Consider the following 10,614-nt stretch of genomic DNA (forward strand, 5'->3'; position numbering starts at 1 on the left):
GGGACCTCATGCTGGAGCAAGGGAAGAGAGTGACTGTGAAAGAGTGGAGGAGAAAAAGTGCTGTAGACTGACCGCAGCCCCAATTCCCCCATTCCCCTGCATCGCTCAGGGGAAGGAGGTGGAAGAGGGTGGATGGGGGGAAGGTGCTTTTGGTTTCTTTCCTTTGTTTCTCACTTCTCTATCTTGTTACTAATAAGCAATAAACTTCAATAATCTCCCTACTCTGAGTCTGTTTTGCCCATCATGGTAATGGTTGAGTGATCTCCCTGTTCTCATCTCAACCCTTGAGCCCTCTTCATCCTCTTCACTGTATTTTCTCCCCCTTTACCTTTGAGGAGGGGGAGTGAGAGAGTGGTTGTGGTGGAGCTGGGCTATGTTGCTATGTTTCCACCACACTATGGAAAAAATGGTATTCTTTGGTTTACTTGAATGCTGCCCCATGTCGGAGAGATCAGCTGCAGAGGCAAATGTGGGGGAAGCTGCTGCTGTTTCTGTGGTTCTGGAGGTGTTTTTTTCAGCTGTGCTTTTAATAGAAGATTTTTTTTTTTTTTTCTAAATAATATAATAAAAAGAAAAAGAAAATCCTTATCCTATTCCTAGAAGTCAATTAGTTGTTTAGGTTGACATTCTCTTCTCAGGGTTCATACCTCAGGTAAAAGGTTTTGATTTGAGACATGCAGTTTTTTCAGAATTAAATGTAAGTAAAAAACAAGGACTTACAAGGTCTTATATATAAGAGCAGGTTTTGAGAACCTTAATAACAAGTAATTCCTGCCCCTTCCAGAGTAGATATTGTATCAGTTTCAGCTGATATTTGCCTTTTGAAAAATTATAGATGATCTAAATACTTCCAGGAATATTATGTTTAAATCCTCAAAATAGATGTTAAGCAAAAAATCAGTGATTCATAGACCCAATCTTTTATGGGTCTATAAAAAAAGCATCAGTTATACTAACAGTCAGATATATGTGTCTCCTTAGGCCCACTTTTATTCTGCAAAATGCCAATTTTGAAGTTTATCAGCTTCTGATCTTAAATTTCCTATCATACTTCAGCTGACCCAAGTCAGGAGGCAACCAGGGTTTGTCTGTCAAATAACCCCAACGCCAGTATACACTTGTTTTAGCTTTTTCAAGGAGAACTATGAGAGACTCCAAAATTAGAAAGAGTCAGACCACTGGGCACAATAAATAAGAAAAAAAATCTCATATTTCTTTTAAGCTCTGATGAATACAGCAGCTCAGTCTGGACTACAGAGCTTGTGAGCTACTTGTTGGCATTCCACTGCAAACCATCGTCTGGACATCTGAAAAGATAGTACATTCCCAAAGAATATATTGCTCACACTGTTGCCCTACCTCAATATTCCTTACATTCCCCTTCCTCACTTCATATCACAGGAGCAGACTGACATCAGAAGTACAAAGAAAACCAAAGCAACAAAGCCTGATCAGTCAGCTATGGCAGAACTCACTTTTGATGTGATGAATAATACACTTTGAAGTTATTTGGAGGACAATGCCCAAAGTAAAATAAGCCTAATTTGAAAATGGTTATGTCTGTAAAAAAAGCACTTCAGAGAAAAACATGCAAAGAGTATCTCTGAAGCAACTACATTTATTGCTTGCTTATACACAGGTTTCCTTCCCCTCCTTCCTTCTTTTTAAAATTTATTTATGAATATATATATATATATTTTTAATAGAAACTTTGAGTAACCTAACTTTAATCATGTTGTTTCCTGGAAAAAGAAGTAGTAGTCTCTTGTGACTTGGATAGTAATTATCAGATTATTGGATTTACATTAAAGCAAAAAACAAACAAAAAAAAACCCACGCACACACAAAACCCCACCACCAACAGCAAAAAATTACAAAGGCCTTGGCTGATACAATTACTTATTTTTAGAGATTGCAGATGTTCAGCAAATTAAAAAATATAATTACCTGGCAATCAACACTATAAAACAACTTCTTCATAAATTCTGGGATGTGCTATCTTTTTAGCTAAGGAAAAGGAAAGTTCCTCACAATCAGAAATTCTGTATAACATTCAAGAAGTCATAGAAACCATTTTCTCCTTTTGCCTCTCAGATCCCTTAATGAAAGCAATGATGGAAGTTAGAATAACAGATATTTTTACAGTTACCTTGTCAGTTCTTCATCATACAAGCCTGTACAAGATGAAAAAATATATGTATATATTCCACTTTACTGTTTTTACATTTGAAATACACGCAAGACTAAGAAGGTAAAAAAGTACTATGGGAGATATGCATTAACACCAAAATGAATTTAACTTCTTCATTTTTTTTTTTTTTTTTTTTTTTAGGATTTGGCAATTCACAAAAATTTCATAGCCACATCAGAGTTTAGTGATTTCAGTACAAATTTAATAGAAATATAACTTTTTTTTTCTTCTTTAAATAGCAAGTATTCTGGAGAGAAAAAATGGCATTCCCAAGGGAAAAATATCCCCCTTTTTTTAAACATCAAACCTTTTTAAAGCAAAAATACTTCAAAGGACTCACATGTTTACTCTGGAACTTCCATAATTGGCAGTTTTCATGAAATGAAAAGTAAAATATTTTCCAGGAGGGAATCAATTTGAGGTATAAAGGTCTGTTTTTTTAACACTGTCAGAATGTTCTCTTCTGTGCTCTATGTTCAGCGTAACTGCTACAGCAGTTTTTGCTCTGGTTAAGTCCTTATGGCTATATTACTTTCTGTCGAACATCTTAAAAGATTCTTAATTTTTGACTTGCAGCTCAGCTTTGTACCATCTTTTGCTGTAGACTACTCGATGACAGCTTTGGCATGCTTCCTTAATACTGACAGTACCTTCAGGTGCTTTAGAAATTGAATCCATGTTCAGCATGATGCCTTAAAGCAGGTTACAATAGCAACAACTGAAAATAACCAGAACAATGCACAGAATGTCAAGATAATGTTCATTTGTTGTAACTGGATGAATTGACTAAAAAGATCACTATTAGACAGCTTTTGATCTCAAGAGAGTTGTTAGGACTTGTTTGCAATAAAATTGGGAAAGTAAAAAGCCTCTGCAATGCCTTTTGTAAAGTCTATTTTAGTACTACCTGAAGTTAACAACATCGAGTTCACTTCTGCTTGCCCAAGGGTTTTGCCCTTGTGTAAAAACTACAGACACAGTTTTTACTACAAAGGGTAAAAAGAGGATCAAACTGCTATTTTTGTCACCAGGGATGAGTAGAGACAAACAAAACTTAGGAATTAAGGTGAAAAAAAAAGTGAGGAAGCTGGAAAAAAAAAATTAACTTGCTTTACAAACCCTACCCCCCCACACCCCAAACAATATTTGAGCATTGGTTGTCTTTTCTGGCTATCAATAGGAAAGAAAAGAAAAGGAGATTTTGGGGAATATCCATGCTATCTGACTTTAAGCACATGATTTGGATGCTTAGACTTTCCGTATTTTTAACTTTGCGATGGATGCTTACACTGGAAGCTCTGCATTCATGATATAGAGACTGTTACTTAGCTTTTCTAAATTCCCTCTGGAAGCTGTATTCTCTGGTTTAAGTATTGAAGGAGCAAAGAATCCCATCTTGGAAAATTTACTTTGGTGACAAAGTTAGAGACATGAAAATCTGCTTCCATCTCTCTCATTGCACAACAGCTTGCCTGGTCCTTGGTTTAAGAGCACATAAAGGGTTGCCAGCATTTCAGTCAGCCTACAAAGGTTTACCCCAGAGCTGATCTTTAACCAACAGCTGTGCTGTGCAATTCAAATATGCTTCCAGTTTCTGGCATGTCCCTGGCATGCCATCATGAAGAGCTGTTTTGGCAACAGTCTTCTGTTAGAACAATCCCCTAAGTTTGGTGAATTGTCTTAAGGTAATTTTCAGAAACTTTACATATGTTGAAACAGGTTTTGTGCACAATGCAACTAAAAGGGTTCAGTAGCTCATAGATGACTACACTTCTTCTAGGCAGATTAAACTCAGTATTTCAGCAATTATTTGTAGCTGTATCATGATAGAACTTTAAAATATTTTATGTGGATAATTAGCAGTGCACTCAAATTCAATTATTATTATTATTTTTTCTCTCAGAACATCTGATACACTCAGAACTCCTATCTAGCAGTTGTGTGGTGTTGTCCTAAATCCACTCTCTTTCTGGTAGAGGCATTTGTAATATAACTGTGGTATGACACATCCCTTACAGGTGTATTTTTAGTTTTGATTGCAGCTTTTCTATCAAATATTTTTTTTGGGCGTCCAGTGGCAATTTTACAAAGAGTAATTCCAAAATAAGACTTCAATCATCTCACATCAAACTGGCAGCCCCACTGAGCATTGCTCACTGAAAGAATGGAGCAGGCAGCCATAAATGCCTTCACATTTATTGGACTGACTAGATATTTGAAGGTTTTGTTTGTTCATTTGTTTGTTTTTTAAAAAAGCTTTCTCAGTCATGGTTACAATGATAAAATATCAGTGCTGGGCATTGTTCGGCATTTTGGAATAAACTGGATTATAAAAACAACAACAACAAAAAAGAAATTTGCTGACTAGCTGTTGTTAGCAATCTAGTTCTTTCTCCCTGTAAACACTCATCTTCTGTGAAGCACCGGAAACAGCTTTTGTCAGTCATTCAAAGGGATCAGGCCTATAATTCATGGGTATGTGGATGGCTCTTAATTATTTCTAATTAGATTCTTGCTTTATGGTTCTTGTCAGTACACTGTAAGTAACAATTTGTACACTAGAAAATGAAACAGAAATGATTTTTGGAGTGCTTATAAGACAGCAGCAGCAACAAGTGTACATCCAGCTGAAAAAATTTACGTAACTTGTACAGAATTATCCTGTGGTGCACAACAGAAGCTCACAGGTTGCATATCACAAAATAAATGGAAAAAGGAAGGGAGCAAACGTTGTACATGGGTAAGGGCAACACTCCTAGCTAAAACATCCGTATAACCCAGAGGCCTAAGCAAAATTGTTGCATCCCTTGAAAGAACAGCCCAGGAACTAGAGAACATTTTGTTTGGGCTAATGCTTGTTCTGAGGGACTACAAAACCTTGTTGTCACCCCTCTGTGCTTCTTACCCTTCTCACATCACCATCTCTTCCTGCTCTGGCCAGTCCCTCATAACCATGCCTCTGCAGTGGCAGTGCTTTAGTTGCTCTGCTCTTTAGACCCCAGGCAGACAACACAGCCTATGAGCTGAAAGCAGGAGGCAACATTTCTGCCTACTTCTAAATTTTCTGTTTTGGCATTACCTCAAAAGAAAAGAAATATGCTTTCTGGATTTTGGTTTTGAGTGACAAGTGAGGATCCAGTACCTTGCACAGGCAGCTGAAGTAAGAACCATCTCTGTGGGAAGCAGCTGGAAGAGCGCATCACATTGCAATTGTGGTCATTTCAGCAGGACCTGCAGTATGACATTGTCAGTATGGACAGGTAATCTCAATCATACAGTCATCTCAGTGGTGAGGTTTAAGAGAATTAACAGGATGAGGTGTGAGATTTTCTGTCAGATTATTAAAAACTCAGCTCAATTTTTCATGCTACAGAACAAATAAGAGTTAAAAAGTTTTTTTTGTTTGTTTGTTTTAAATATATATATATATATATATATAAAGCCACAAATAGCATTACACAGATTTTTAAGACCAAGATCCAGGGCTTCACTTTCGTGTGCCAGTGTAGTGGGCCATGACTTTTTAAGAAAGTCTGAAGAAAGTCTGTTTTCACTTCCTACTTTGGGTGATTTAACAAATAATATTACCTCCTATCTGGCCTCTTGATTTTCAAATATAATGTTACAGGATATACATTATGCACATTATAAAATATTGCAGCAGGTGATCCTGTCATGTGAATGAAGATTACATAGTTGTAGCACAGCACCATTTCACTTCATCTGTGATCATGGCCACAAAACTTTTTAAAGCAAGTGGTTAATTTTTCTTCTGCCTCTTGCAGTGTTCTCAACTTTCTGTGGTTACAAATTATTTTATATTCCTTTCTTTCTTTCATTAGAAAGTCTGCATTACATATTTAAATATTCCGTGGTTGTCTTATAACATCTTATTTTATTTAACTTTGAATTTCTTTATCCTTATTGATGTTCATGTTTTATTTATTCACTTCAGTTCAATATTCTCAGTAAGGTGCTGATCTTCAAAAGAAATCTTCAGTCACAACAGAGTTCAATCAAATCACAGTTCTGCAAGTTGTCTGCCCAGGTTAAAATTAAAATATTATGCTTATCATCTGTGTATGTGAAATGGAAAAAGTATGATTATGAAACTCCTTTTAGAAACTGAAAACAGAAGGTTGATGATTTTTCCATTAATATTTTTCCTATAAAATTATGGCAACTTCAAACCTTCTTCTAACCATGTATCTAAATTCATTTATTACACTTCTGACATACACCTGAGGACACCCCCAGTACAATATTAAAGAAAGACAACATTAAGAGGCTGCTAAGAGACCACATTAACCCTTTGTCTGGTAAAGTTGCATGATGAAAAGATTCCCTTTTGTCTGGCAGTCCCCAAGGATTTCTTTTAAAAGATTATGATTCCTAACTGGTATCTATGGAGCTTCAGTGTTGGAAACCATAAAATCATATCCTGGATGGGTTGGAATGCCATCTAATTCCACCCTCCTGCCATGGGCAGGGACATGTCCCACTAGATCAGGTTGCCCAAAGCTCCATCCAACCTGGTTTTGAATACCTCCAGGGATGGGGCACCCACAGCTTCTCTTGGCAACCTGTTCCAGTGGCCTCATCACCCTCCAAATAAAAAATTTCCCACTAACTAATACCTGGACCAGAAAGTTATCCTCAACATGCTGTAAGAGTCTCCCGGATTGCTTACAGCCTGCTGTGTTGCTTTCCTAGCAGACGTCAGGGTGGTTGAAGTCCCCCATTACGATGAGAGCCTGTGAGTGTGATGCTTCTTGTACCTGAATCAAGAGGACCCTGTCAACAGGCTTCCTTTCATCAAGTGGCCTGAAGTAGACCCTAACCATAATGTGTCCTTTATTGGTCCTGTCCCTGAGTTTTAGCCACAAGCTCTCAACCTGTTTGTGGCTGTTTCTCAGAGGCAGCTCTTCACAATCTATCAATTTCTTTCCACAGAAGACAACATCCCAGCCTCTCCTTCCCTGCCTATCTCTTCTGTAAAGCTTGTAGCCCTCACTTGCAGTGTTCCAGTTGAGTGACTCATTCCACCATGTTTCTATGGTAGCAATTAAGTCATAGTTTTCTGATTGCACCATGGTTTCCGACTCCTCCCGCTTGCTTCCCATAAGGTGTGCATTGGTGTAGAGGCACTTCAGTTAGGTTGTCAGCCCCATCACCTTTTTAGTGGACCAGCCACTAATTACTTTGGGATGATTCACAAGTATTTCCCTGTTGCTTCCTGAAGTGTTGGTGTTCCTTGGTTCTTCTCTGTCAGAAGTTAATCCTCGTCCACTGCTGAATCTAGTTTAAAGCTCTGCTAATAAGTCTAACCAGCTTGCCTCACAGAACACTCTTGCCCCACCTGTTCAGGTGTGCCCCATCCAGTGTCAACATGCCTGGTCTTGCGAAGGTTTGTCCAAGATCACAGAACCCCAGACCCTGAACATGGTACTAGCCACACAGCCAGTCATTTGCCTGATCCATTTATCTTCTTCTTGGTCCCCAGTCTCCAATTGGGAAGATGGAGGAGAACACTACCTGCTCTCCCAATCCCCTTAACAACTTTCTGAGAGTCAGAAAGTCAAGGCTAGGACTCAAGGCTAGCTATATGTTATTATCAATGTTATCTCCAGGGGTGGCCTGGACAGCTGTGTGTCCTGTTGTTGTTATTCATACTAAAAGGTGAACAAGGGGATGAAACATGCCCTCAGTGAGTTTGCAGATGACAAGACCAATTGTCTCAAGATTGGGGCAAGCAGTTAGTATGGTATAGTTTACAGGCAGCGGACCTTGGCAGGCTGGAGAAGTGGTTTAATGGGAACCTCATGAAATTCAGTGAAGACAAATATGAAATTCTGCACCTGTGGTGGAGTATCACCATGATACTACAGGAAAACAGTTTTGCAGAAAAGGACTGTAAGGGAGGGTCCTGGTATACAGTAAATTGAATACTAGTCAACAGTGTGTCCTTGTGGATACGTGGATTAATTACATTCTGAGCTGTATTAGTAAAAGTGTAGCCAATAGGCTAATGGAAACAGTTATTTACCTCTGCTGAATTCTTGTGAAAGCACAGCTAGAGTACTGTGCCCAGTTTTAGTGTCCCTGGTACAAGAAAAGCATAGATAACCTGGAGAGAGTCCACCATGCTGTTTACAGGGCTGGTGCACCTCATGTAAGAAGAATCCAAGAGTTGGGTTTGCTCATCTGGAAGACTAGTGGACTGAGGGAGAATCTATTTTCTGTCTTCAGCTACATAACCAAAAGTTTTAGAGAAGACAAACTCTTCCTGGAAAGAGACAGTAAAAAGATAAGAGGCAATAGTCACAAGCTGCAGCAAGGGAAATTCTGACAAAATGTCAGAAAAGCATTTTGCACAGTGAATTTGATCAAACACTGGAACAGGTTTCCTAGAGAGGCTGTGAAACCTTTACCCTTGATTGAAATCAGAACTTGACTGGACAGGGCCCTGGGCAATCTCATGTAACTGAAGTTGGTTTTGATCAACGGGTTCAGCTCCAGAGGTCCTTTCCGACCTAAATTATTCTATGGCTCTATGAGCTTCTGGGAGTGCACAGCTAGCTGATATAAGTTTAATGTGTATGTCCGATATTTTCTGGTCTGGGACAGTTTACTAACTGGTCACAGCCCTGCATGGACATGACTATACTGTTATAAACCAGAGCAGCTGGTACCCAGAGGCACTATTTCTGTTACAGATTTATTGCATTATCCATAATATCCCAGCCCCTAATCCACTGACTGATAAATATTTGATGATTTTGACTTTTGCAAACATCATGCAAATCAAAACAGATAATCAGGTGTACGCAGGCCATCTCCCATGGTCATGCAGACCTGTTGAAGTTAAGAGAAATTAAGAGAACATGGGGACATAATCTGGTTTAAAGAGCTCATTAAGTTCCCAATTTCTTTACATACGATGATTGTAAAGAGAAAACTAATCAACCTAATGATCAGTTAACTGCCACAGAATATCTCAACAGTTTTACAGTACAGTTTTAATACTCTGTAGACTCTCAGCAGCACATACATTTAATTGTGGATGTTTTGAAGTTATTTACCACAATTATTTGTCCATTTATTTATTTCCTGGAATGCAGAAAACATATAAGAAGCCTCGAAACTGGAGACAATGTAGCTATAGAAAAAGAAGTATATTTTCTGATTTGTTTCTATGGCACATGTATCAAGAGATCAGTCCGAGTGGAATTTCTTGTTCTCTGATGGGCACTCTCCAGACAATAAATGGAATAGCTTATATTCTGAAATCAATGTTCACGATTTTCTGTTCCTCTTTCAAATACAAAGAACACATTCTTTTAATTCTCAAAGCCAATTACTAGATTTTCTTTCAATTTTGTGCTTTTGCTGGTACTTGCAAATAGCATTTTATTTGTGTTTGTTAGATTAACTTAAATGAGAGTAGCTGTTTCATTTGAAGGCATTAAATGGTAGGTTGTCTTACTCAGGATGAAAGAAAGTCAATAAATTATCACAAAATCTTTTACAAAAGTAGTTCTTCTGATAGCAGGCCACCTGATGACAGGTATTAGAAATGCACCAACTTTTGGATACATTTATTGAGGCATATCATTAGGTGGCATAAAATGGTTTAAATGGATCGCTACTATTTTACAATAGTTGTAAAGCTGGTCTGTGATAAAGCTGAGTATTTACAGAATGCATTACTGAAACCAGAATGCACTTTAAATGCTTTTATTATTATTATTATTATTATTATATTATCTACATTTTAGCCTTTCAAAGACAAACAACCCATATCAATCTTCTAAAACAGTAAAAGATTATTTTCCAATTGTCTGTATTCACATGACCCATATCATGCACTATTTGAACAGTTCATAGATTTGAGCAAATATCTATGACAATACGACTGAGATTAATAAGGCCAATTGGAGCAGAAATAACTTATGAGTACCAATCTCTTTTGAAGTATTCAGTGTTTTAAATGAGAAACCAAGGCATCTCTCTCTGCCTTTCAATTTAGTTTCCTAATCCTTTCCAAATTCTCTCTGATTATCTCCGTCATACTCTTTCTCGTGGTTTTGGCTGGGATTGAGTTAATTTTCTTCATAGAGGCTTGTATGATGCTGTGTTTTGGATTTTTGATTAAAATAATTGTGATAACACTGATATTTTACTTGTTGCAGAGCAGTGCTTACACAGGGCCAAGGACTTTTCAGCTGCTGGTACTGCCCTGCCAGTGAGAAGGCTGGGAGTGCACCAGGACCTGGGAGGGGACAAAGCTAGGACAGGTGACCCAGGCTGACCAAAGGGATGTCCTACACCATGTGGCGTCATGCTCCGCAATAACAGCTGGAGTAAAGAAGGAGGAAGTGTGTATGTGTGGGGGAGTTTGGAGTGATGACATTTGTCTTCCC

General features: G+C 38.1%; 1 long non-coding RNA gene across 1 annotated transcript; it reads right to left on the reverse strand.

Moving 5' to 3' along the window:
• Positions 1 to 1,324: 1,324 nt before the first annotated feature.
• LOC106030460 (uncharacterized) lies at positions 1,325 to 7,920 on the reverse strand. Its single transcript, XR_001203759.3, has 3 exons — positions 6,829 to 7,920; positions 5,334 to 5,422; positions 1,325 to 2,909 (listed from the first exon to the last, which is right to left on the reverse strand). It is a non-coding gene; the product is annotated as an uncharacterized lncRNA (long non-coding RNA).
• Positions 7,921 to 10,614: the final 2,694 nt, after the last annotated feature.

This window comes from Anser cygnoides, chromosome 3 (assembly GCF_040182565.1).
Source record: "Anser cygnoides isolate HZ-2024a breed goose chromosome 3, Taihu_goose_T2T_genome, whole genome shotgun sequence".
In the NCBI taxonomy this organism is placed as follows: domain Eukaryota; kingdom Metazoa; phylum Chordata; class Aves; order Anseriformes; family Anatidae; genus Anser; species Anser cygnoides.